Genomic DNA, 27,315 nt, shown 5'->3' on the forward strand with positions numbered 1-27,315 from the left:
CTGATCCTAACAGCAAAAGGTCAAATTTTTGCTTTTGTGGGAGGTCGGGGAGCTTCACCAGTAGGGGATCAATGTGAGGAGAATCAGAACTTACAGGGTTAACAGTTCTGTGTGACGTCTCACATTCTGAGGCGTGGTTTGGTTCACATACGGGAATCTTTCTTTCTGTGTGAAGTCCTTTCGTTTTTGCTGAAAGGCAAGAAGGATGTCTGCTCTCTCGCCGGGGAAAATTTACGATGTTTTTCTATGCAATTAAAGACTGATAGAGATAAGCAAGAAGCCTGCGTTCAGTCTGATTTATTACCCACACACGAGGCAACGTTTCCTACCGCTGCGAATAACTCTGCTAAAAGTATCAAAGGGCTCACGTTTTATATCAGCACGAGCAGAAAGGTGCAGGGAAGTGTGCCGGACGCCATCTTAACACCTACAATCAATGATCTTACTACGTGGCGAAGACGTTTTGGTTGCTAAGTGATGAGAAGGGAGTGCAAAGAGACGGCTGCCAGCTGGATCTCCTGCCGGAAAAAGGCAGTTCTGAGGTCGCTGATGAAAAAGGAGCTGAGACAGATAAGCTCAGCTTCTCAGCAGCAGAGACATGGGAAAGCTTCTAATGGCACAGGATGTGGAGATAACAAGGACAAGTTGTCGTTTTTTCCACCTGGCTGCTTCTATGGCAACCGTGAGGGACACTTGCAAAGGCCCCAGTGGGGGGGGGGGAGCAGAGAGGGCAGTGTTGCTATGGCAACTCTTGAGGAAGACCAACAGCCAGTTGTTTTGTCTCTCGTTGTTGACACTGGAGCCACGCATTGCCTCGTGCCCTCTGCTGGCTATCTTCAGAACTGCAAGGAAGTAAAAACTCGTCGTTTTGTTTCCCTAGCTGATGGGAGTAGACGGCCACTGACAAAGACTGGAATGCTTTAGTGTTCCTTTCTCAATCATGAGGTTCAGGCCTATGTTGTACCAGAGATAGCAAATTGCCTGTTAAGTGTATCTGCTCTAGTTGCTGATGGCTTCTGTGTATCTTTTGCAAATAACATGTGCTCTTTTTCCAGGGAGGCAAGGAGCTGTATATTGTGGAATGCAAGGACAGGCTTTTTACTGTTGAGATGCCCATTGTTACTGAGGATGCCACTGAGGATGCAAGGGTGCAATGTGTGAATGTAGCACCCCATAGTGGTTGTGCACATCTATGGCATCACAGATTTTGTCACTCAAATTGGAATTATGTTTAAAAGGCCCCTGAACTAACAGAAGGGTGCAAATTTATGGCTTGTGACAAATTCCTGGATTGCCGAGCCTGCAAGCAATCAAAGGTTGTCACATGCTCTTATGCCAAGTCAGACAGGAAGATCACTAGTCCCTTTGAACTAGTGCATGCAGATCTGTGTGGCCCCGTGTCTGTTGAGTCCCGGGGGTGTGTGTGTGAAAGTACGTTCTTCTCCTAACTGATGATTTTTCGAGATCTGCTTGGGTTTTTCCTTTAAAAACCAAGGGAGAGGCTGCTGGGTTAATCAAGGATTGGGTCACAGCAGTAGAGGTAACCTCCTCCACCGAGGTGAGGAGTTTTCAAAGTGACAGGGAGGCAGAGTTCACTGGGTCTGCTTTGCAGAATTTCTTCCAACAGAAGGAAATCAGCCACAGGTTGACTACGCCCTATAGTCTACAACAGAATGGAGTTGCGGAAAGGAGAAATAGGACTTTGCAGGAATCGGTGTCGACCATTTTGTTTGATGCAGGGCTACCCCAGCGTTTTGGGGCTGAAGCCTGGAGATTTGCAGTTTTTACGCAGAACAGAGTGTACAGTTCAAGGGTAGGGAAAACGCCTATTTCCTGCTGCACGGTAAGAAGCCCAAGGTGCATTACTTCCGGGTGTTTGGGTGTGAGGCCTGGGTCCTCATTCCAAAGGTTCTATGCAGGAAGGGTGAGCCAAGGTCTAAGAAAATGATCTTTGTGGGGTATGAGCCTGGCTCAAAGGCTTGGAGGTTTGCATACCCGGAGCAACAGAGTCTGCCACAGGGGGAGAGTCCACAGCTGGGACAGCTCAGGATCCCTCAGAGGGGGAAACCAACAACACCTCTTCAAACCACAGTCAAGTCTGAACCAAAGAGTGAGCCTTCCTCTCCTGCTGAACTGGCTGTCAGCTTCAAAAGGTGCAGCAGGTCAGAGGGGGAAGTTTCTGACACTGAAGATGGTCTTGCTGGCCCTAGTGGGTCAGAGGGGGTGCCAGGGTTCATGCTGAGGAGATCAGCGAGGTCAACCAAGGGCAGGCCACCTGACAGGTTCGAGGCCACTAGTGTGTGGGTTGGTGTGGCTAGATGTGAACCACATCTAGCCACACCAACCCACAGTCAAGTCTGAACCAAAGTGAGCCTTCCTCTCCAGTAAATGGCATGAGGTGATGCAGAAGGAGATGAGGTCAATGGAGTCTCTTGGTGTGTTCTCGCTCACAGAGTTGCTGCCTAGCAAACAAGCTGTGAGTTGCAGATGGGTTTACCGCCTTAAACCCACAGAAGCTGGAGAACCACAGTATAAAGCAAGACTCGTTGCCAGGGGTTTCACACAGAGGAAGGGGATTCATTTCACAGAAGTGTATTCACCTACCTCACGAAGTGAAACTCTGTGCATGCTCCTAACTGTAGCTCAGAGAGGTTGGAAGGTAAACCACTTTGATGTGGATATAGCCTATCTGAACTCAGATCTACAGGAGGAGTTGTACACGCTTCCTCCTCCAGGTTTTGAGGCCAGTGGGCAAGGCATTGTGTGGCGGTTGAACAAATCCATCTATGGGTTACGTCAATCTGCCAGAAACTGGAATATGTGTTTGAATGAAGCCTTAGAGAAGTTAGGTTTCAGGAGAGGTGTTGCTGATAGTTGTCTGTACCTGAAAGGGTCAGGTGAGACAAAGGAAGCTCTTCCAATCTTTGTTGACGATCTCTTATACCTTCCACAGACTGGTAAACAGGTAGAAAAGTTCACCAAGGAGCTTGGGAAAAGGTTCTAGCTCAAGCAGCTTGGAGCTGTTCGTACTTATTTGGGTGTGGATGTTTCTAGAACACAAGATGGAAGTTTTTTGCTCAGCCAGAAAGGTAAAATTGAGCAACTGCTTCAGAAGTTCAGGATGAGTGATTGTGCAGGTGTCAGAACTCCTATGGAGACTGGCCACGTAAAGGACAGTCAGCCAGTAGAACGTGCTGTGTTCGAAAATGCTGAAGTCTTTCTGTCAGCTCTAGGTAGTCTGCTGTATCTGTCCCAGTGGAGCAGACCAGACATAGCGTTTGCTATTAATCTGCTCAGCAGAGAGGCTTCAAGTCCTAGTGTGCAGGCCTGGAATGGCATCAAGAGAGTTCTGCGGTATCTACAGGATATGAAGGATCTCTGCCTAAAGTTGTCAGCTCAGGGTGTGGTCAAGCTGACTGCGTGGGTGGATTCGGATTGGGCTAATCTTCAGGATCGCAAGTCCGTGTCCGGCCTAGTGGTGAAGTTTGGGAACTCAGTAGTTGGGTGAAGGTCCAGGAAGCAAAGCCTCATAGCGTTTTCATCCCTTGAGGCTGAGATCAGTGCACTTTCTGAGGCGTGCAGAGAGTTAGAGATCTATGCTTGTTTGGTCCAGGAGCTCTGTGGAGTGAATAGTTTGCCCATCACGGTTTTCGAGGACAACCAACCGTGCCTGAAATTGGCCGAATCGGGGCAATTCATATTTTTTTTAAAGTAATATTTATTAAAGGTTTTATAGTTACAGAAGAAAAAAAAGGAAAAAGACAATAAAAAGAAAATTAAAAAACAATACATCAAAAAAAGAAAAAAGACAATACATCAACACAATAATAAAAAGCAAAAACATTTAAAAACACACCCATTTTCCATATCTTTATCTTTCAATGACTTATTTCCTCGACCTGCTCCCACCTCCCATTTTTGTATTCCAGTTAATAATTAAATCAGCAAATCCTTTCCATCTTCCACTACTTTCTATCATTTAGTTGTCTTAATTTATTTTAACCTTATTTTACCATCAAAAATCTTAAAATTTATCTATACTTAAGTCCTTCTCATATTTCTACTAAATGAATCGGGGCAATTCAAGGCCCGGACCAAACACCTAGATATTCGCTTTCAGAATGTGTGTCAGAGTGTTCATGAGGGATTGGTTGCGCTGAAGTACTGTCCCTCAGCCAAAAACCTCGCTGACGGTTTCACAAAACCACTAACCTTCCAGAGCCATGGAGAGTTCAGCGAAGGTCTGGGTTTGGGATAAGAGTGGGTATGTGTTTCCCCTCAGACATGAAGCAAGAGGGGGTGTAGAGTTTCGTGGTTAAAGAGTTAACCTTCCGGTGCTTCGTGTCTGAGGGAGGGGCTGTTACGATATGGATGCAACGCAGCTGCAGACTGGCAGCTTGGTGAAAACATCATGTGATGTGACTAGCTGTGGGAAAGAATGTTCCTGGAAGTTCACAGGCTACTCAAAGCTGTGTTCTTTGTGTGATATGAGACCTTCCTGTTGCGTTTGTAAAGGAAGTCTTTGCCACTTACTAGGAGGAGATTGAAGGTATCGGATGTGTTTCTTGTAGAGCTGCAATGTCAGAAATAAACAGAATGTAGAAGGACTTTCTGACTATTCTTCTTTCCCCTGAGAAGGGGGAGAAGGGGGTGTGCTTTTTCCACGCTGGGAAATGTCACCTATCAAGGTCTGCCTGGACTGCCGGGACGTGGACAGCCAGAGTAGATCAACCGGTAAACAGCCCGGGAGTCTGGGAAAGTTGCCAGGCTCTCCCGAGGGGGGTAGTTTTCCAACAGGGACTTCTACGGGAAGTCAGGATGTCACGTCACAGTTCCTTTGTTCTGTGAGTCTGCTTTCGTTTTCAGACGGAGCCTGTTTGAGCAAGGAGTCGGAGTGTGTTTGAGCTGGGAGAAAGATGTCTGAAAGTACGGACGGTGTAATTTTGTGCTTGTAAATAAAGCTCCTAGAATAGAAGACTCTGTCTCTGGACTATTTCACTCCCTTTCCTCCCACACGACAGCAAGGCCGCTGCATCTCTGCTATTTCTGCCTCAGGCGAAGCTTTCCCCCAGAAGATTGCACTGAGAGAAAGCAGTGTTTTTTTGGCACAGGGAAGCGCACTGGACAGGCAGAAGTCCAAAATGCCTCTTCATAAAAGAACAAGTGTTCTGGGCTTCCTATATCTCCCATTGGACAGGTGCAAAGTCTCTGAGCATAGGGGACTTTTCTAAAGGCTCCATCCAGGGCCGGTGAGGGAAGAGCCGAGCTTCTGGAGAGTATAAAGGCCCTTCTTGCATTTCCAGATGTGAGAAAGAAGAGATATGCTGCCGGTGCGGCTATATCTCTCTCAATTTCTCCAATTTTATAGTCGGGGCACCTTGCGCAGTCCTGTTGTCTCTCGGTGTCTAATATTCTTTGCCTGACCATAGCTTTTTCCTGGCCGAAGCCCAGACTGGCTCAGGAAGTAAGTATTTGTCATTACAAAAGACTGGCCAGGCTCCCCAGGGTATCCAATCAAGTGACCATTAACATGTAACCTGCCAGACAGGAACTAAACAACGCACTCAGATTTCGGTTGTAGACCACCCTTTCTGTGATGTAGGTATGATGTATCTGGGGGGTGGTCTTGAGCTACACCCCTTCTGTGATGTATGTATGATGTTTCTGGTGGGTGGTATTTTACTCTAAGGTGGGCAATTTAAAATGTCTATATAAGGGTGGACACACCTTTCTTCTGGGTCCTCCTCCTTTCCTGCGTGTGAGGAGAGCACCCTGTTGCAACAGTTCAGTAAAGATCAGGCTTACGAGCTGCTTTGCTTCTCAATATTCTTTGCTTGGCCTCTGTTTTTCCTCTGACCGATGGAGAAGAACCTACAAAGGACTCTATAAGGGCTCTTGTGTCCCCCAGAAAGGAATAAGGGCAGATTTTTCGTTTATTGCAGCTATGTGGCTTTCCCCGACCTGAGCGTTGGAGATGTGGCAAGGACAATGCCTCTCTTAAGCATATGTTTGTACAGCACCCCATGCCTTGACCCCCAACCTTGCCCCCCCTCTGAAGACCAGAAGTGGGCTTATGTGGGAGAGAAGCTGCAAGGGGGAGGTGTTTCAAAGGCCCCTCTAGATTCCTCCATTGCTCCTCCATCCCTTGTGGGACACGAGCCCTACAACCCCCGTCCGTTGAAGGAGGACGCAGCCACCGTGGCCTGGCCTGGGCAAAGTCCCAGGGTCCAGCGACAGAGGCCTGTGGGGGCTGCCTTCCCTGCTGCCTTCTTTCCTCACGGCCCAGAGCTCCTGCCTAGCGGCATAACGGAGGTGAAAGAGGGTCATAGAATAACAGAAGTGTAGAGTTGGAAGAGACCCTGGGGGTCATCAAGTCCAACCCCCCTTGCAATGCCGGAATATGCAACTGGGAACCCCCTCCCCCTTGAGCTCAGGACCAAGAGCATCTTAATCCCTCCGCTGTTGACTTGGGGAAGAAGCCTCCGCCTGCTTGCTCTGAGGTGGCTCTGGGGACATCCCCTTTCCAGCTCCTCCCTTTCCTCCTAAGGAGCACCTTTGGGGCCAAGAAGGACTAGTGAGGTGTCTGTGGCTTCTGTGTCATCACCACTCTTGACAAAGGCCCTGATTCACTGAGCAAAGCCGAGCAGAGCGGAGCCCTTGGCCCCTCGGGGCTCTGGAGGAGTGAGTTTCCCTTCTGCCTGCGTTGCAGTGATCTGGGCTGTGGGCAAGAGGAGGCACCTTGAACCCTGCAGGGCCCACTTTTCCAGAACTGGGTTTGGCAGCGCAAGGTCTCTCCGCTCTCTAGGAGAGCTATCATTTCGCAACTCATTTCTATGCTGTTTGGAGAGATTTCCTTTCTTACATATCAAATTCAGATACGCAAAACTCCCAGCAAATCATGAAACTGGGCTTCCATTATGCGTTTTGCTGCTTTTATTTTTCTGCAATTTGTGCCTTCTATTTACTTTTAAAAGAAAAGAAAACAATTTGGGGCCGTCGAGGCGAGGGGAGGCGCGGAGAGGCAAGGCAGAGGTTGGCAGCGGGAGCAGAGGCAGGAGAGGGCAGGTTTGGTTGCTGGCAATGGCCGCTCGAAGCTACTGTTCCGGATCGAATTCTAGGAGTCCTCCTCGGAGTCATCAGATTCCTTAGAGGCGCCCTCATTGAAGAAGACATCCTCAGCCTGGTAAGGCAAGGCTTGGAGAAGGAAGGCGAAGTTTGGCGGCTGGCGCAGAGGGAGGGTTTGCTTGCCAGCCAAGTCCCGCCGCAACTGATCCGGATCTTTTTCCTTAGAGGCGCTATCATCGAAGGAGTCTTCCTCAACCTGGCGTTTCTCCGGCTGCAAGGACTCTGTAGGCAAGACATCAGACCAAGAGTTAGGGTTTCCCTCTCCAGCCTCGTAACTAGTCTTGGCCTCCCGCTCCTTCTCCCCTGCAGAATTGTGGGAATTGTTCCCTTTGGGGGTGCATTTTTGGATGTTTCATTGACTGATTGTGGCTAATTTTGCTATGTTGCTGCCATGTAGTTTTTTCCATGTTGTAAGCTGCCTTGAGCATAGTTTGAACTGTGGAAAGGTGTCATACAAATAAAATTGTGCATGCATGAGGGAAGCTGGGATTCCTAGGATGAGAGGGAAGCTGGGATTCCTAGGATGTTGAACATAAGGAGAGCCTGCTGGATGAAGCTCATAGCTGTCAACGTTTCCCTTTTTTAAGGGAAATTCCCTTATTCCGAATAGGATTCCTCGCAAGAAAAGGGAAAAGTGGACAGCTATGATCAAGCTATCAACCTCTCTGCTCCAACTTCTTGCTCCCAACCAGCTGCTCCAAAGGGAAACCTGCAAGGCCCTGATCTGAGCATGAAAACAACTCTCCCCACCTCCTTTGGTTCATAGCAAGTGGTATTGAGAAGCAGGGCTGCCTCCATTAGAACAGGCAGAGAACAGCCCTTGCAGCTGCCTGCGGTTGAAAGCCTTCTTTTCCACCCTGATTTTATCATGTTCAAGCTGTCTTGGTTGGTGGCCACCTCTGCCTCTTGCTGGAGTGAGTTCCATAGTTTAACAGGGTTCAAGTTGCCTGGGAGCAGGGCTGGGAGGCAACACTGCACTCAGGTGCCAACTGAGAGTGAGGAGGCGACAAGTCTCGGGCTCCCCGTTCAGTGCGCAGGGAGCCTGCTGGGCTTTGAGGGGCTGGTGGTGGGAGGGACACAGAGCTGCCTTCGCGCACCCCCCTCCGACCCCCAAGAAGGCGAGGCAGGGCTGAGCCACTCACCGTCAAAGTCCATAAGGCCAAAGTCATTTCTGTCAGTCATTGCATGAGTAAGTCTTCGTAAGATCTCTGAAATACGCTCAAGCCAATCCAGTTGGGCACCAAGAGCCCTGTTTCGGAGTGGGGGGAGGAAAGTGTTGAGGTGGGCAGCACTCAGCTCCTCCCAACTTAAACCCATCACTGTCGCCTGATCAAAGCCAGGTCACCCCACTGGGAGCAGCTGTGGTTTTTTCCAAGAAAAATTAGGTGCCCCTAGGCACCATGCCCACCCCAGCTGCTTGCCCACCTTCCCACCCTCTCCGTCCCTCCCACCCCTCCCACTTTGCCACTGCCCCCACCGCTGCCGCTTCCCACGGCTGCAGGCACAGCCTCTTGAGAGTTGCATGGACTGCAGGAAGATCAAACCTCTCCATTCTGAAGGAAATCAGCTCTGAGTGCTCACTGGAAGGACACATCCTGAAGCTGAGGCTCCAAGACTTGAGTAGACTCATGAGAAGAGAAGACTCCCTGGAAAAGCCCCTGATGATGGGAAAGATGGAGGGTGCAAGGAGAAGGGGACGACAGAGGACGAGATGGTGGGACAGTGTTCTCGAAGCTACCAGCATGAGTTTGACCAAACTGCGGGAGGCAGTGGAAGACAGGAGGGCCTGGCGTGCTCTGGTCCAGGGGGTCACGAAGAGTCGGACACGACTAAACAACAACAACAAAGTGCCTTTCTGGAAGTTGCCCGGTGACAGGCAGCCAAAGCGGTGCCTTCATCACAGCAGCGGAGGAAGCGGCAAAGGGGCGGGGATGCGGGGGGAGGGAGCGGGGGTCAGACAAGCAATATGGCGATACGGCACACCTGCCTGCACCGTCTCAGAAAAGGCACTGGCTGTGGGGACGTGGCTTCTGTGACAAGGCGCTGGCTCCCCCAGCAAGGCGCGCTGTGCGTTTTCTGATCTCCACATCCAAGCTTGGGGATTTTCAACCCTCCCCCTTGCACTGTTTCTCCTGGGGCAGTTCCCTCCCATGATTGCATGTTTGCTTATTGGAAGTGTTTCTGGTCTGCCCCTCAGGCAACAGTCTGAAAGGTAAAGAATAAAGCGCAGACATGGAGACAAACGCAGCTCCAAAGGAAACCTCCAGCAGCAGCAACAACAGAAACCCAGGTGACAGAGGGGATGGAGGGGAACCAGGTAACTGCAGGAGAGGCGGCTTGCGGGGCAACAACAGACCATCCTCTGTTTGGGGCTCTGGGTAGGAGGGCCGCCTCGGAGATGGGCTGGTGTGTGGGGAGCGGATGGGAGGGGGAGTCTCGGATCTAAGGAAGGGGTCAGCAACCTGTGGTCCACAGGGGTCGTTTGACCGGCCCCCGAGCCTCCCCCGAACTGAGCTGCTTGTTCGGCGAGTCCCCGCGCAGTGCAATAAACCAGCGCCGCACGGTGTGGGGACTCGTTGCTGCGGTGCCGAAAATCGCGCCTATGCATGCGCAGACACCGGAAATCATGCATGCGCGCACTCACACTCGCTGACAATCTGGCCCACAGAGAGATCTCCGCTGGAGTGAACCAGCCCAGGCGAGGCAAACCTTGCTGACCCCTCCTCTAAGGTGCCCCAGCCTGGATGCTTGGGAAAGCCAAAGTTCTGCTTTGTATCATTGCAGGAAGGGACTGCAAGAGACGACCCCCGCTTTCTGGTTTGTGAACTCTCTAGGTCTAACGCACGCTGCTCGAGAGCCCCAGACAGAGCCCAGCTGTCCTAAGAAGCTTGCAAAGAGGGTCCTATCAAGGCTATCGGCATAGAACGTGGGTCAGCAAGCTAAGGCCCGGGGGCTGGATCTGGCCCAATTGCCTTCTGGATCCAGCCCGCGGACGGTCCAGGAATCACTGTGGTGATCGGCGTGGGGATTCTGATCATTTGGGCTTCGTCATTTTCCCCTATCCACACTGCCACGGCGGTGGCTCCTCCCTCCCTCCTCCTGGCTTCTCCCTGCCCTGCCTAGAGGAGGAAGGGGGCTGGGCTTTGTTGAACCGCAGATGGCTGAGTGCCATTTTACGGAGTCCTTCTCCGGAGCCAACCCCTTTGCTCCACTCATTGTCCCTCCACCGCCACCGCCGCCCGCCCCTGCCACTCACAAGGCACAGGTAAGCAGCCACCAGGCTCGTCCGGTGCTGTGGAGAAGGGGGGGGGGGGAGAGTCGGTGGGGTGGTGGTGGTTTTCTTCAAAAGATAGTCCAGCCCCACACGATAAAAATTGCTGGAAGTGTAAGGAGAAGGAGGGGATTTTCCTCCATATGTGGTGGACGTGTCCTAGCCTCACCTGTCCATTACAGAGCCAGCTTCCTCCACCTTCGCCTCCTCATTGGCTTGTCGAATCTGCCGCCGTATCCCCTGCTGCAAGCGTCCTGCAAAGCCGTTGGCTCCATTGCCTGCAAGGAGGAATCCAGTCCAGGGTGAGGGTCGCGCTCTCCAGCCCTCTGCCCACGCCTCCCATCCTCCTCCACCGGGGCGTAGCCAGAAATCAAGTAAATAAATAGAAATACTCAGCAAACTGACCAAACAAGTCGCAGGTAACTCGGTTCTGCCCCCCGAACAAAAGTCCTGCCCCCCCGAAATCCTGGCCATGCCCATATGCTCCACACCTCTATGATGGCATCCAGCTCCTCTTCGATGGGCACCTAGCCCAGCACCCTCATGATGGTGCCCAACTGCTTGGTGCTGATGTCTTCACTCCCATGCTTGGCAGGGGGTTGGACTCGATGGCCCTTGTGGACTCTTCCAACTCTATGATTCTATGATTCTATGACCATCAGCATCAAATCATAATCATAATCATTTATTACTTATACCCCGCCCATCTGGCTGGGTTTCCCCAGCCACTCTGGGTGCCTTCCAACAGGAGATTAAAAATACATTAAAACATCAATCATTAAAAGCTTCCTTCAGAGGTCCTTCCACCACCAACTGCAGCACCCTCCACCTTCCTCTGCTCAGAGATGGGTTGAGATTTGCAGGGGCTAGTTTGGTTTTTGCTAGAGCCCTGAGGTCCACCAGCTGGAGCCAGCTGCACAGCAGCAGCTCAGGACAGGGGTGTCTACTTAGAATCCCGTCCGTGAAGAAGGCAGGGCATAAATACCCTAAACTGACTCCCCGACTCCATGCCTTCCTGAGTCTTTGCCCCTCCAAGCAATCCCCAAACTTACATAGTATGGATGGCAGCAGAGCCCAGAGGATGAGCGAGGGACCCATTGCGAAGAAGAAGGAGAACCTGGTGGACCTCACGCTGGAAGGCAGCTCTGAATGGTGCTCAAGGCTCAGATCGGCAGCCATATATCCTCCCCTCCTCCCTCCCCCCTCCTCTCCTGGGTTGGGCTGGGAAAGAAGCCAAGCGGATTTGAGTGTGTGGGTGCAGCTGGCTCCTGGTCCAGATAATTTCCCCGTGATAATCAATCAAAAATAACACAAGAAGCATCTGCTGGATCTAGCCAATGGTCCAGCATCCTCTTCTCAGAGTGGCCAACCAGGATCTGGGCAGAAGAGCAATACCCTCCCCTGCTGTGTTTTCCAGCCCCTGGTCTCTGAAACATTGCTGCCTCTAACTGTGGAGACAAAGCATAAATGTTGTGCCTGGTAGCCATTGGTCCAGCAGAACCATGGAATGGTAGAGTTGGATGTGGTCCAAGGGTCGTCTAATCCATGCAAGAACCTCAGTTTAGGCAACCATGACAGATGACCATTTGGCCTCCACTTAAAAATTGCCAACAAAGGAGAGTCCACCACAGAGGGAGTCTGTTCCACTGTCAAACAGCTCTTACTGTCAGAAAGTTCTTCTGGAGAAAGTTTTATCCTGGAGCAGGAGAAAACAAGCTTCCTCCATCTTCCATGTGAACAGCCTTTAAGATATTTGGAGATGGCCATCATATTTCCTCTCCGTCTCCTCTTTTTCAAACTAAACATACCCAGCTCCTTCAACCATTCCTCATCAGGCTTGGTTTCCAGACCAGTGATTGTCTTGGTTGGCCTCCTCTGTACCCATTCCAGCTTGTCAACATCCTCTTAATTGTGGTGCCCAGAATTAGGCACAGTATTTCAGGTGTGGTCTGACCAAGGCAGAACAGAGCGGAACTATGACTTCTTCCCATGATCTGGACTCTAGACTTCTGTTGGTGCAGCCTAGAATAGCATTAGCTTTTTCTCCTGCTGCATCACACTGTTGACTCATGTTCAGCTTGTAGTCCACCAAGACCCCTAGATCCTTTTCACATGTACTGCTAGTAAGTCAGGGGTCCCCCATCCTATCTTTGTGCATCTGGTTCTTCCTGCCTAAGTGCAGAACCTGACATTTCTGCCTGTTGAAATGCATTGTGTTAGCTTGCACCCAGTTCTCCAATCGGTTAAGGCAATATTGAATTCTGTCTTCTGCAGCATTAGCTACCCCTCTCAGTTTGGTGTCATCTGCAAACTGGATGAGCATCTCCTCAATTCCTTCATCCAAGTCATTTATAAAGACGTTTAAACAACAACGGGCCCAGGACAGAACCCTGCAGCTTGTCACTTTTTCCAGGATGACGAGAAACCATTAATGAGTACTCTTTGGGTTCGGACACTTAAAAAATAAAATGTATGATGTACCTTGATGGGCCACCCTGGACTGGATGGATAGATTTAAGACTTCAGGACTTTACAAAGAAGCCCAATCCATGTTTCAGTTCTTGAATGGCCTTTCTGAGCAAACTTCACTGTACTCAGGGAAAAGCTTTCTCCAGTTTCAAAGCAAGACAAATGGCTGGCTTGCTGAATTGGTTTGTTTTTACTCATTTCTAGGCAATCTGCTGTTTTCGTTTTTATTTTAAAAAAGATCTGTTTGAAGTTGATGGGTTTTTATTTTTTGGTCTTGGTGTATGGATATTGGAATTTTTGTACCTTTTAGCAAGAATAGATGTAAAACTCTTCTGATTGAATTCTGAAATTCGTAAGAATGCATTATAGATGGATTGTTATTTGGGTTTAGAATGGCTGTTAGGCTGACGTCTGACCATTTAGCCAGAAGGCATTTCAGTTGCAGTGAGTCGTTTATCCCTGTGGCATAATTGTGGTGTTGTTGTTGCAGAGTTTAAAACATGGAGCCATAAATCCATCCTTTTTCAAAGGTTGGTGATGGTATCTTTTGCTTGCTCTTCTTATATAGGTACCTTAAGGAGTCGTAAATTCTCTTCGTTTACTTTTGGCGTGGATGTATTTGCAAATACTTGCTCTGTATTTGTGACGGTTGGATGTTATATTTAACAAACAAACAAAAAACAAGATAAATAAAATAAACAATAAAATAAAAAGTATAGAAATTAAAAAATAGATTTTTTTAATAGGGAAAAAAGTAGTAATAATAATTATTTAAAAATTGTGGTGGTGATTCAAGTTATGAAACGGTAAAGAGACCCCTGACCATTAGGTCCAGTCGTGGCCGACACTGGTTGTGGCGCTCATCTCACTTTATTGGCCGAGGGAGCTGGCGTACAGCTTCCGGGTCATGTGGCCAGCATGACTAAGCCGCTTCTGGCGAACCAGAGCAGCGCACGGAAATGCCGTTTACCTTCCTGTCGGAGTGGTACCTCTTTATCTACCTGCACTTTGACATGCTTTTGAACTGCTAGGTTGGCAGGAGCTGGGACCGAGCAACGGGAGCTCACCCCCTAGCGGGGATTCAAACTGTTGACCTTCTGATCGGCAAGCCCTAGGCTCTTTGGTTTACACCACAGAGCCACCCGGAAGTACTGGAATGGGTTAATTCTGGGTTTTGGCGGTCGTGCATGTGCAGAAGCGCTAAATCGCAACTTGCGCATGCACAGACGTGCAGTCGAGGGTTGTGAACGCTGCGGGTTGTGAAGGTGCATCCCGCATGGACCACGTTCTCAACCTGAGTATCCACAGTAGGTCTTGCCCCAAGGAGGAGGTTCTGAGGACTGAAGGTCCTCACCTTCCCATAGTTGCCTAAGCATAGCTGTCAACGTTTCCCCCTTTTAAGGAAAATTCCCTTATTCCAAATAGAATTCCTTGCAAGAAAAGCGAAAAGCCCACAGCTATGTGCCTAAGCCTCCTCCCCACTGGGTCCTTCCCAAGCAATCTCCATCAACGCATCTGTTTCTGCTTCGCCCTCTTCATAACGCTTCTGGTCAGGGGAGGGGAACGGGTCACAGTAGGAGGGAGAGACCCCTGGATGCTTCAGCAGCCTGCCTCATCTCTGCCTCTTGGCCCCCCCTCCTCTCCACCCTCCACTTCTGCCTCTAATTCTGGACTTCTCTCTGCCACAGACTCTCCTCGCTCACTAAGCCCTGTTGCTTCTTCCGCTTCTGACACCTCCTCTTCCCAGTCTGCTCCCTCTTCGCCCTCTGACCACTCATGGTTGTCCCACCCCCAATCCCTGGGCTCTGAGCCTTCTTCCCCTGGGGGGTCCCCAAGACCCGTCTGCATCCAGCCAGTCCATGACATAAGAGGGGCGTGGCGTCTTGAGGTGCGTTGTGTGCCGACTGGCTGTGGGTGAAGTGTGAGACTTAGAACATTCTAACTACTTTTAATAATAATAATAATAATAATAATAATAATAATAATAATAATAGTTTATTATTTATACCCCGCCCATCTGGCTGGGTTTCCCCAGCCACTCTGGGCGGCTTCCAACCAAATATTGAAATACTCTAATACTCAAACATTAAAAGCTTCCCTAAACAGGGCTGCCTTCAGATGTCCTTTAAAAGTCTGGTAGTTGTTTTTCTCTTTGACATCTGGTGGGAGGGCGTTCCACAGGCCGGGTGCCACTACCGAGAAGGCCCTCTGCCTGGTTCCCTGTAACTTGGCTTCTCGAAGTGAGGGAACTGCCAGAAGGCCATTGGAGCTGGACCTCAGTGTCCAAGTAGAACGATGGGGGTGGAGACGCTGCTTCAGATATACTGGACCGAGTCCGTTTAGGGCTTTCAAGGTCAGCACCAACACTTTGAATTGTGCTCAGAAATGTCCTGGGAGCCAATGTAGCTCTTTCAAGACCGGTGTTATGTGGTCTCGGTGGCCGCTCCCAGTCACCAGTCTGGCTGCTGCGTTCTGGATTAGTTGTAGTTTCCGGGTCACCTTCAAAGGTAGCCCCACGTAGAGCGCATTTCAGTAGTCCAAGCGGGAGATAACCAGAGCATGCACCACTCTGACGAGACAGACAGTGCGCAGGTAGGGTCTCAACCTGCGTACCATATGGAACCTGGGCACAGAATTGACCTGCCCCTCCATGGACAGCTGTGAGTCCAGAATGACTCCCAGGCGGTGCACAGTGACCCCATTCAGGAACAGAGAGTCCTCCACACCTGCCCACCTCCTGTCCCCTTTGTCAGGCTTCTGTCTTGTCAGGATTCAACCTCGATCCATTAGCCACTTTCCATCCTCCAACTGCCTCCAGACACGCACACAGGACATTCACCACCTTCACTGGTTCTCATTTGAAAGAGAGGTAGAGCTGGGTATCATCTGCATATTGATGGACACCAAACCCTAACCCCCTGATGATCTCTCCCAGCGGCTGCATGTATATGTTGAAAAGCACGGGGGAGAGGACAGAACCCTGAGGCACCCCACAAGTGAGAGCCCACAAGTGAGAGCCCATACGTTGTGTTTGAGATCTCCAGGAGTTTAGCCCCTTCACCACGGCAAGGCAGTGATCCATTAAGGGGCGATCAGAAGGCTGAACACCGAAGAATCGAGGCTTTTGCATTCTGCTGCTGGATGAGACTCTTGAGAGTCCCATGGACTGCAAGAAGATCAAACCTCTCCATTCTGAAGGAAATCAGCCCTGAGTGCTCACTGGAAGGACAGATCCTGAAGCTGAGGCTCCAAGGCGTTGGCCACCTCATGAGAAGACTCCCTGGAAAAGACCCTGGTGTTGGGAAAGATGGAGGGCACAAGGAGAAGGGGACAACAGAGGACGACATGGTGGGACAGTGTTCTCGAAGCTACCAGCATGAGTCTGACCAAACTGTGGGAGGCAGTGGAAGACAGGAGTGCCTGGCGTGCTCTGGTCCAGGGGGATCACGAAGAGGCGGACACAACTAAACGACTAAACAACAACAAATTGCTTCCCTTGATCTGGACACTCTACTTCTGTTGATGTAGCCTAGAATAGCATTGGCTTTTTTTGCTGCTGCGTCACACTGTGGACTCATGCTGAGCTTGTGGCCCACCAAGACCACTGCATCCTTTTCACATGTACGGCTTGCAAGCCAGGTGTCCCCCATCTTATATTCGTGCATCTGTTTCTTCCTGCCTAAGTGCAGAACCTGGCATTGGCCCCTATTGAAATTCATTTGGACCCCGTTCTCTGATTGCATCATCTTGCAGCAGGGAGAAAGGGAATGCTATTCTAAGCTGCACCAACAGACATCCAGTGTCCTGCTAAGGGGAAGTCATAGTCTTGCTCTGTTCTGCCTCGGGGATTCCTTCCCCTTGCTCTCTACTTTTAAACCCAAAAGCACTTCTAGCGTCTTTCAACCCCTATCAAGTTTAGAGGACTCTCCCACTGCTTGTGGGCAGGGTTTTCAGTGAACTTTGCCTCAGGAGATTTGGATTCATGTCTCATCTTGAAAGTCCAACCGGGGAAATAGCTAAGCAAATTTCCACTATGATCAGCACAACAGCTCACCTTCTGAAGATTTAGCTGGGCGATACTTTCTTTTCTTTTCAACCTCATGACATATCAGCAGAGAGATGGGGATAGCTCAGTCGGTAGAGCAGGTGAGCCATGTTGGGCAAAATATTCTTGGGCTGCAAGGGGTTGGACTCCATGATCCTTGTGGCCCCTTCTACAGTTCTACGATTCTACAAAATACCGGTATATGCTGAATGAATGAATGAATGAACTTTATTACGGTCACAGACCAGGATAAACAAAACAAAACATATAACTAAAATAGCTGTTAGGATTTTTTTTTAATCCGATAATTGTTAGAGGAAATAAGGAGAAAGAAACAAGCATAGGATGAAAAATCTGAATAAAATACAAGATTAAACATGGATAGTGGATGGATAAAAACTGATAATTAAAACAGATAAGAACTAAAAACAAATAAAAACACGCAGTTAAAACAACTGTAAGAGGCTGCAGAGTAGAAGCCTCTGAAACAGAGGACACTCACAGCATTAGAAACTGATGTGCAAATACAGACAATTAAAACAATGTACAGCAATAAATTTAGAAACAATGTAGAACAATAAACTATCCCAGGGAGTTGACTCAGAGTCAACCATGGACCCGAGTTTGGGGCTTTTCATGCCGGACTACTTTGAGTTGGGTGATGGTCTGCGCCTACAGAATCTGGCGACCATCCAGGTCATCTGATCTTTGCCTAACCGCAAAAGGTCAAATTTTTGCTTTTGCGGGAGGTCGGGGAGCTTCACCAGTAGGGGATCAATTTGAGGAGAATCAGAACTTACAGGGTTAACAGTTCTGTGTGACGTCTCACATTCTGAGGCGTGGTTTGGTTCACATACGGGAATCTTTCTTTGTGTGTGAAGTCCTTTCGTTTTTTGCTGAAGTCCTTTTGTTTTTGCTGAAAGGCGAGAAGGATGTCTGCTCTCTCGCCGGGCAAAATTTACGATGTTTTTCTATGCAATTAAAGACTGATAGAGATAAGCAAGAAGCCTGCGTTCAGTCTGATTTATTACCCACACACGAGGCAACGTTTCCTACCGCTGCGAATAACTCTGCTAAAAGTATCAAAGGGCTCACGTTTTATATCAGCACGAGCAGAAAGGTGCAGGGAAGTGTGCCGGACGCCATCTTAACACCCACAGGTTATGGGGGAAGACAGCCAAGCTTTGGAAGCTGTTGCCACGTCATGCTGTGTGTGCAGTTATCCCAGATCAGAGAGGGTAACCACAAAGCCTTTTGAGCTTGTGCATACAGACCTCTTTGGACCCATGCCAGTGCCAAGTCTGGGTGGAGCTAGGTATGTGCTCACGCTCACAGATGATTTTTCGAGGACCGGTTGGGTTTTCTCACTGAAACAGAAAAGCGAGGCAGCGCAACTGATGAAAGACTGGGTTGTGGCGGTAGAACTACAGTTTTCCACCAAGGTGCAGAGTTTTCAGAGCGACCGAGGCGGAGAGTTCACCGGGTCTGCTCTGCAGAGTTTCTTCCACCAGAAGGGGATACGTCACAGGCTGAGGGTTGCTTTTTCTCCTCAGGAGAATGGCATAGCAGAGCGCAGGAACAGAACGGTAGCTGAAGCAGCTGACGCTCTACTGTTTGACTCTGGTTTGCCTCAGAGTTTTTGGGCCGAAGCTTGGAAAACTGCCAACTTCACGCTGAACAGGTCCTATAGTTCTGTTGTAGGGGACACGCCCTATTTTCTGCTGCACCGGAAGAAGCCCAAGGTGCATTTCTTCCGTGTGTTTGGCTGCGAAGCCTGGGTGCTTGTGCCAAAGGCTCAACGCAAGAAATGTGACCCGAGGTTCCGGAGAATGATCTTTTGTGGATACGAGCCTGGGACAAAAGGGTGGAGGTTTGCCTATCCAGAAGGCGATCAGTCCAGGATTCTAGTCAGCAGGAGTGCTGAGTTCTGTGAGCAGAATGGTTGGTCAAGGATCCACGCGAATCCTGACGTTCTCTCAGAGTGTCTGTCTGATTCTGCTGAGGAAGGAGAGTTAGAAGCTGAACCTGTTGATGAGGACCAGGTCTCTGACCAGGGTCAAGAACAGGGAGGGGCATCTCCACAGGTTGGTAAAAGAGAGCCCAAGAGTGAGCCTTCGTCTCCCGTTAGTCAAGTGCAGAAGGCCAGAAGACGCAGTAAGTCAGAGGGGGAGTCTTCTGATGTCAAGGACATATTTGCTGGCCCCAGTGGGTCAGAGGGAGCACCTGAGACAGTGCTCAGACGTTTCACACGCACCACAAAGGGGGTACCACCTGAGAGGTTTGAGGTCACCAGCGTGTGGGTAGGTTTAGCGCAGTGCGAACCTGAGAGTTTTGAGGAGGTTCAACAGTTGCCTGAAGCAGAAGCCAGGAAGTGGCAAGAGGCAATGGGAAAGGAGTTGAACTCAATGAAGTCCTTAGGTGTGTTCTCCACCACGAAGCTGCCAGAGGGCAAGCAGGCCGTGAGCTGTCGGGTTTACAGGATTAAGCCCACAGCGTCTGGAGAACCACAGTACAAGGCGAGATTTGTAGCCAGAGGGTTCACGCAGAGGAGAGGGCTGCATTACACCGAGGTGTATGCTCCCACGTCTAGGAGCGAGACTCTGCGCGTGGTTTTGACAGTAGCTGCTCAAAGAGGGCACCAAGTGCACCACTTTGATGTGGATGTGGCTTATTTGAACTCGGATCTGAAGGAGGATCTGTACATGTTACTTCCTCCAGGGTTTGAGGTCAATGAGCCAGGTGTTGTGTGGAAGCTACACAAGTCAATTTATGGTTTGAAACAGTCAGCCAGAAATTGGAACATGTGCCTGAATGAAGCTCTGGAAAGTCTGGGTTTCCAGAAGAGTCTGGAAGACAGTTGCCTGTTCCTGAAGGGGTCAGGAGGAACACAGGAAATGGTTCTGGTGTTCGTAGATGATATTCTTTATGTGGCACAGACAGATAGACAGGTGCAAGGTTTTGCCGAAGAGCTTGGTAAGAAGTTTAAGCTCAAAAACCTTGGTCCCGCTTAGGTGTATCTAGGTGTCAAGATAGACAGGTCTGAGAACGGGAGTTTCTTGCTCAGTCAGAAAGGCAAGATTGAGCAGTTGCTCGAGAAGTTCCGGATGTCTGACTGTGCAGGGGTCAGAACGCCCATGGAGACCAACTTCGTGAAGGACAGTCAGCTTGCGGAGCGTTCTCAGTTCCAAAACCCTGAGGTGTTTCAGTCAGCGCTAGGGAGTCTGTTGTATCTCTCTCAGTGGAGCAGACCGGACATAGCGTTTGCTGTGAATCTGCTCAGCAGGGAGGCTACAAAGCCCAGTGTGAATGCCTGGCAAGGCATCAAGAGAGTGTTGAGGTATCTGCAGGCTACCAAAGAGTTTTGCCTCACGTTGTCAGCTGAAGGTGATGCATGGCTTACGTGCTGGAGCGTCAGCGACTGGGCATCTCTTGGGGACAGGAAGTCTGTGTCTGGGCTGGTGGTAAAGTTCAGGGAATCCCTGGTTGGGTGGAAGTCCCAGAAGCAAAGTCTTATTGCACTTTCTTCCACTGAGGCTGAGTTCAGTGCATTGTTGGATTTGTGCAGGGAGTTGGACTTCTACCGGTGTTTGATCCAAGAGATCTGTGGGGATTGTTACTTTCCCGTAACTGTTTGGGGAGACAATCAACCTTGTCTTAGGTTGGCAGAATCTGGACAGTTCAAGTCCAGAACCAAGCATTTGGACATACATTTCCAGAATGTATGTCAGAGTGTCCAGGCAGGTTGGATACGGCTCAAGTATTGTTCGAGCCGGGGGAACCTAGCTGATGGGTTTACCAAACCCTTGACCTTCCAGCGACATGGGGAGTTCTGTAAAGGGTTGTGCTTGGAGTGAGTTGTACTCACAGCTTCCCTCAGGATGCGAGACGAGAGGGGGTGTGAGGAGAATCAGAAGTTACAGGGTTAACAGTTCTGTGTGACGTCTCACATTCTGAGGCGTGGTTTGGTTCACATACGGGAATCTTTCTTTGTGTGTGAAGTCCTTTCGTTTTTGCTGAAAGGCGAGAAGGATGTCTGCTCTCTCGCCGGGGAAAATTTACGATGTTTTTCTATGCAATTAAAGACTGATAGAGATAAGCAAGAAGCCTGCGTTCAGTCTGATTTATTACCCACACACGAGGCAACGTTTCCTACCGCTGCGAATAACTCTGCTAAAAGTATCAAAGGGCTCACGTTTTATATCAGCACGAGCAGAAAGGCGCAGGGAAGTGTTCCGGACGCCATCTTAACACCTACAATCAATGATCTTACTACGTGGCGAAGACGTTTTGGTTGCTAAGTGATGAGAAGGGAGTGCAAAGAGACGGCTGCCAGCTGGATCTCCTGCCAGGAAAAAGGCAGTTCTGAGGTCGCTGGTGAAAAAGGAGCTGAGACAGATAAGCTCAGCTTCTCAGCAGCAGAGACAGGGGAAAGCTTCTAATGGCACAGGATGTGGAGATAACAAGGACAAGTTGTCGTTTTTCCACCTGGCTGCTTCTATGGCAACCGTGAGGGACACTTGCAAAGGCCCCAGTCCGGGGGGGGGGGAGGCAGAGAGGGCAGTGTTGCTATGGCAACTCTTGAGGAAGACCAACAGCCAGTTGTTTTGTCTCTCGTTGTTGACACTGGAGCCACGCATTGCCTCGTGCCCTCTGCTGGCTATCTTCGGAACTGCAAGGAAGTAAAAACTCGTCGTTTTGTTTCCCTAGCTGAATCATGAGGTTCAGGCCTATGTTGTACCAGAGATAGCAAATTGCCTGTTAAGTGTATCTGCTCTAGTTGCTGATGGCTTCTGTGTATCTTTTGCAAATAGCATGTGTCAGGGGTTCAGGAGCAGAGTCACAGGAGAGGGAAGAAACGGAGAGCGAGGGGGAGGAGTCGGAAGGAAATGTCAGCGGCGACAGTAGTCCGAGGTCTCTGAGTCTCTCCAGTGACTCGGAGGATTCACAGAAAGGGGCCCCCATGGTCAGGGCAAGGGGGACACCTCGGGAAGAAGGGGCCAGAGGGGACTCAGAGAGTAACAGCTGGAAATCCGGACCAGCTTCCCCCCCAGAGTGCAGTAGGGGGGAGGAGTCCAAGGCATCGGGATCAGGGAGCGCGCAGGCAGAGGGAGAGCGTGAAGCAGGGGTGGCCACACCCTCGTCAGGGAGCGAGGAAACGGTCATCAGGAAAGTTAAACGCGCGCGCGCGCCAAGTTCAAATGTACAGGAGGGCGGCAAGGTGGGCAGCCCGGGTAGAGAGCCAGGTCCTAAAGCACGCCGAAGAGAGGGGGAGGAGTCAGAGGGGTCCAGCTCTGCGTCAGAAGAGTCCAGGAGGGAAGAGACCCCGGGGGGTAGTAAGACCCAGAGGAAGAGAGAGAGAAGGAGGAGGTGGAGTAAGATTAGAGTTTTAAGCTGGTGCACAGGGGGCGGAGATCCAGATAGAGCTTCGCCGGTCTAAAGCTCAGACGTAGAGCTGGGACGCTGAGATTTGTAAATGGAGACTATTCTTCAATAAAGACTTTGATACTGTACTACCGGCTAGCGTTGGTCCTTGGTGAGCTGGGACCCGGAGCCAGCTCTGACAGTAAGCTCTATCTCCATTCTTAAAGTTTTGGCACCCAGAACCTCGCCACGTGAGTTGACGCAGCGAGGGCAGAGGAGGGGTGCTTCAAGAGCTCACAGAACTCAGGCAAGATGACGACGGAAGAGCAGATATCCGCCCTGCAAGAAGCTGTGACACGACTCAGCACGGAGGTAATTGCATCCAGAAAAAGAGAGGAGGAAATGAGTAGCGCCTACCGGGATCTCCAAGTAAGATTGGACGTGATTTCCAAACAGGGGCCACCTGGATCCAAAGCAGAGGGCATTGGATTGGGAAAGAGGGGAGGCAGCCTTGTATCCCATTTTGACGGGAGTTTACAGCAGTACCCCAACTTTAGAGCAGACCTGTTGTTTGCGCTGGATCTGCTTGACAAAGACTTTAGAGATGAAAGAGAGAAAGTGGGGTTTATCCTATCCCATTTGCATGGTGAAGCCAAAACGTGGCTGAGAAATTTATGGAGGGACAATGATCCGGCGCTCCAAGACGCGAAGGCTTTCATTAAAGCTATGGACTCGTGTTTTTTATCAAAGATAGACGTTGATATTGCCAGGAGAGACATACATGGACTTAAGCAAGGCAAAGCCAGCGTGCGTCAGTACCATACGCGTTTCTTCGCACTGGTTCATGCACTGGGATGGGACAAAGCTTCTGCGCCAGTGAGAGATCTCTTTTGGGAGGGCTTGAATACAGAAGTAAAAGCCGAGATTGGAAGGGGGGAGAGGCCAAGGAGCACCCAGGAAGTGGTCCAGAGGGCTCTGGAGATCGGGGTGCATCTGGAGGAACGTCCTTGCAACAGAGAAGAAGGACGTTGGGGAAGGGCACCAGCCAGAGCACCTCCCTTCTATCCCAAAGAAGCAGCGCGTGCGCAGTCCACGCCCTCGCAGGGAGGGGGAGAGGAACCGATGGAGCTCGGAGGTGCCAGGGCTCAGTCAGCTACCAGAGCCCTGACGCCGGGAGCAGTCAAGACGAAGCCTCCTAGAGGGAACAGGAAGTGCTACATCTGCGACAGTGCTCAACACATGGCGAAAGAGTGTCCCCAGAGGCTCCACAAGCACACTGCAGCATCAGCAACAGTGACAGAAGCAACGCAGCAGGGAAACGACAGAGTCTGGCTGGAGGAAGAGGTACTGGGGTCCAGCCAGACAAATCAATGAGACAATCCCCAGGGATTTTGCAGCCCACAGACCCCCTCCCACCCAAACCAGTGGTGCAGCTTACAGCGTCTCTCCAACTGCCCAACGGAAGCACTCTGGAAGTGCCGATCACCATTGACTCCGGCAGCAACGCCGACTTTATAGGACTGGATTTTATTCAGCAGCACAATATACCACTGCTGCCAGCCACACTGCCCCTGAAGGTTGTCACAGTGGATGGCAGGGACTTGCTAGGGGGGCAAGTGGTGCAACAAACGCAACCAATGGTGATGCGGATTGGAAATCACCAAGAGGTCATCAGCTTCAACGTCACCAAACTGTCAGGCACGCCGGTAGTCTTGGGCATGAGTTGGCTGCACAGGCACAGTCCAGCATTGGCGTGGTACCAACGCCAATTGACCTTCGGTTCCTCCTATTGCGCGGAACATTGCATTCTTCGTAGCCAAGAAGAAGGAGGGGAAGACACGCAGCTACAATTGAGCACGCTGCAAGCAGTGCCACGCAAGTACGCAGCGTTTTTGGAGGTTTTCTGCGAGAAGGAAGCAGACAAGCTGCCTCCCCACAGGCCCTATGACTGCCAGATTGACCTCCTGCCAGGGGCGACGCTGCCAGCCGGGAAACTGTATTCCATGTCTGAAGACGAGCTGCAGGAGCTCAAGGAGTTCATAGACCTCAACTTAAAGCGCGGTTTCATCCGGGAGTCGAAAGCAGCGGGGGGCAGTCCTGTATTCTTTGTGAAGAAAAAGGACACGCCCCAAAAAAGACTTGTAGTGGATTTCAGGCTCTTAAATTCAAAGACCAAGCCCACAGCCTTTCCAATGCCCAAAATAGATGACCTGCTTGCAACGGTGAGGAAAGGACGCGTTTTTACAAAGTTGGATCTGAGAGGGGCGTACAACCTGATCCGCATACGGGAGGGGGACGAGTGGAAGACTGCCATGTTCACGCCCCTGGGCACATATGAATATAGAGTTATGCCCTTCGGTTTACAAAATGGCGCCCACTGTTTTCAAGCGTTCATGCATCACGTCCTGGCGGGTCTTCTCTACAAGAAATGCGTCTGCTTCTTGGACGACATCCTGATATTCTCAGAATCTGAGGAGACCCACGAGGGGGACGTCAAGGAGGTTCTGCAGCGACTGCAGGAGCATCGGCTGTACGCAAAGCTGGAGAAGTGCCAGTTCGACAGGAAGGAGGTGGATTTCCTGGGCTACAAGCTGTCGGACAAGGGGCTCGCCATGGACAGCGCCAAGGTTCGCGCGGTGTTGGATTGGAAGAGCCCGCGCAATCGGAAGGAGGTCCAGCGGTTTGTGGGGTTCGCCAACTTTTACCGCAAATTCATCAAGGGGTTCGCGATGCAGACAGCGGCCATTACCGACACGCTCAGCTCCAAGAAGAAGAAGTTCATCTGGACGGAGCAAGCGGAGCAGTCCTTCCAGAACCTCAAGCGTCTCTTCTCGTCCGAAGGGCAGCTACTGCATGTGAATCCCAGCAAACCGCTGAGGGTTGAGACGGACGCCTCAGACAGAGCCGTGGGCGCCGTACTGTTGCAGGAGGACCCGCATGGGGACTGGAGACCGTGTGCCTTCTACTCTAGGAAGCTCAGCAAGTCAGAGCAGAACTACACCATCTGGGACAGGGAGTTGCTGGCCATTCATGCAGCATTCAAGGCGTGGCGGCACTTCCTCATCGGGGCCAAACACACTGTGCAGGTTCGCACGGATCATAAGAACTTGGAGTACTGGCGCACGGCAAGGTTCCTGAACCAGCGGCACATCAGATGGGCGGAGTTCTTTGCGGATTTCGACTTCAGGATAGAATACATCCCAGGCGACAACAACATCATGGCAGATGCACTGTCCAGAAAGCCGCAATACCTCGAAGAAGCGGCGCCAGCAGCGGCCAAGCACATTTTCGCCCAGAAAGCGTGGGCGTGCGCTTCCGCAACCGTGGACCTGGAAGCGGTCCGTCGAGCACTGCAGGAGGACTCCTTCGCTCTAGCCAAGATGGAGGAGGTGCGCAAGGGCACGGTGAAAAACGACGAGTTCCAAATAAGGGACGGATTGCTCATCCGCAGAGGAGCACTCTATGTACCGGGAGATGAGCTCCGCGCGAAAGTACTGCAGCAGTTGCACGACGCGCCAACCGCCGGGCACTTCGGCAAGGAGAAGACGGCGGAACTCGTTGCCAGAGATTTCTGGTGGCCCAAGATGAGGGGGGAAGTCGCGGAGTACGTCTCGAGGTGCGACACTTGCCAAAGGGCCAAGTCGGTGCACAAACCTCCGGCAGGACTGCTCGAACCGCTGCAGACCCCGAGCGAACCGTGGGAGAGGGTGGCACTGGACTTTGTCACGGATTTACCCAGCTCGAGGGGTAAAACGGCAGTGCTAGTGGTGGTGGACATGTTCACTAAAATGGCCCACTTCATTCCGTGCGCGAAGGTGGCCACGGCAGAACAGACCGCCAAACTGTTCATAGACCACGTCTTCAGGGTGCACGGACGGCCACGGTCTATCTTGTCCGACAGGGGGCGCCAGTTCATTTCGAGCTTCTGGCAGAAGCTGATGGGTTTCCTGAACGTCAAGATCAACCTAGCGTCGGCGAGACACCCGCAGACCAACGGACAAGCGGAGCGCGTCAACGCCATCATGCAGCAGTACCTGAGATGCTATGCAAATCAACAGCCGACGACATGGGTGGACTACCTGCCGCTCGCTGAGTTCGCTTACAACAACACGAAGCACGTGTCCACAGGGGTGACGCCGTTCTTCGCCAACAACGGGAGGCATCCCAGAACCTTCCCGGGATTAGAGAAACTGGGGGAGGGGGAGCCACAGGCAGCGGAAGTCTTGGCGGCGGAATTGCAGGAAGTCCACGATCAGCTTAGGAGGCAATTAGAGCTTGCAAAGCACGCATACAAACTGCAAGCTGACAAGCACAGGAGGGTTGGTGAAGACATACAGGTGGGAGACTGGGTGTGGTTAGCGGCCCACGCAGTGCCGACCAGATCTTTAGCTAAGAAGAAACTCGGACATAAGCAACTAGGACCTTACCGAGTTGAAGCACAGATCAATCCGGTGGCCTTCCGGTTGACACTTCCGGAAGGATCCAGAATGCACCCAGTATTCCATAGGTCGGTGCTCACGCCCTACAAAGCACCTCACCGATTTCAGGCGCAGGGCACGGCACCAGACCCGTATAGGGAGGCCCCCCCAAGGAGGGAGTCGCCAAGAAGAGAACCCATCAACCAGGTCACAGAGATTTTGGACTCGAGATGGGGGGAGGAGGGAGTAGAATATTTTCTCGCAAGGGAAGGTACCCCGGCCAGCGCCAACAGTTGGGTGCCGGACTATGCCCTGGACGAGCCTCTCCTCAAAGAGGAGTTTCATGCCTTGTTCCCACACAGGCCCATGCCAGCCGAGTATTTCGACGACTGGCTTTTCACACCCACGCGTTCTACCAGCACGTTCCAGGGATTCACATCGGACGAAGAACCAGCATTAGAAACACGTTCACCGGAGGGCTCGCCCTCGGGGTTTGCCTCAGACCGCTCGTTTTGGTGGGACAATCGAGGAGAGGAGAGGTGGCTGAGGGGCCCTTGGCAGGGAACGGACCCAGAGGGGAACGAGGGTGAGAGGGACATGGACGTGATGGGGGAGGACGTTGGGTT

The sequence above is a fragment of the Podarcis tiliguerta genome (assembly GCF_965153285.1).
Source record: "Podarcis tiliguerta genome assembly, chromosome: 6".
NCBI classification, from domain to species: Eukaryota; Metazoa; Chordata; class Lepidosauria; order Squamata; family Lacertidae; genus Podarcis; species Podarcis tiliguerta.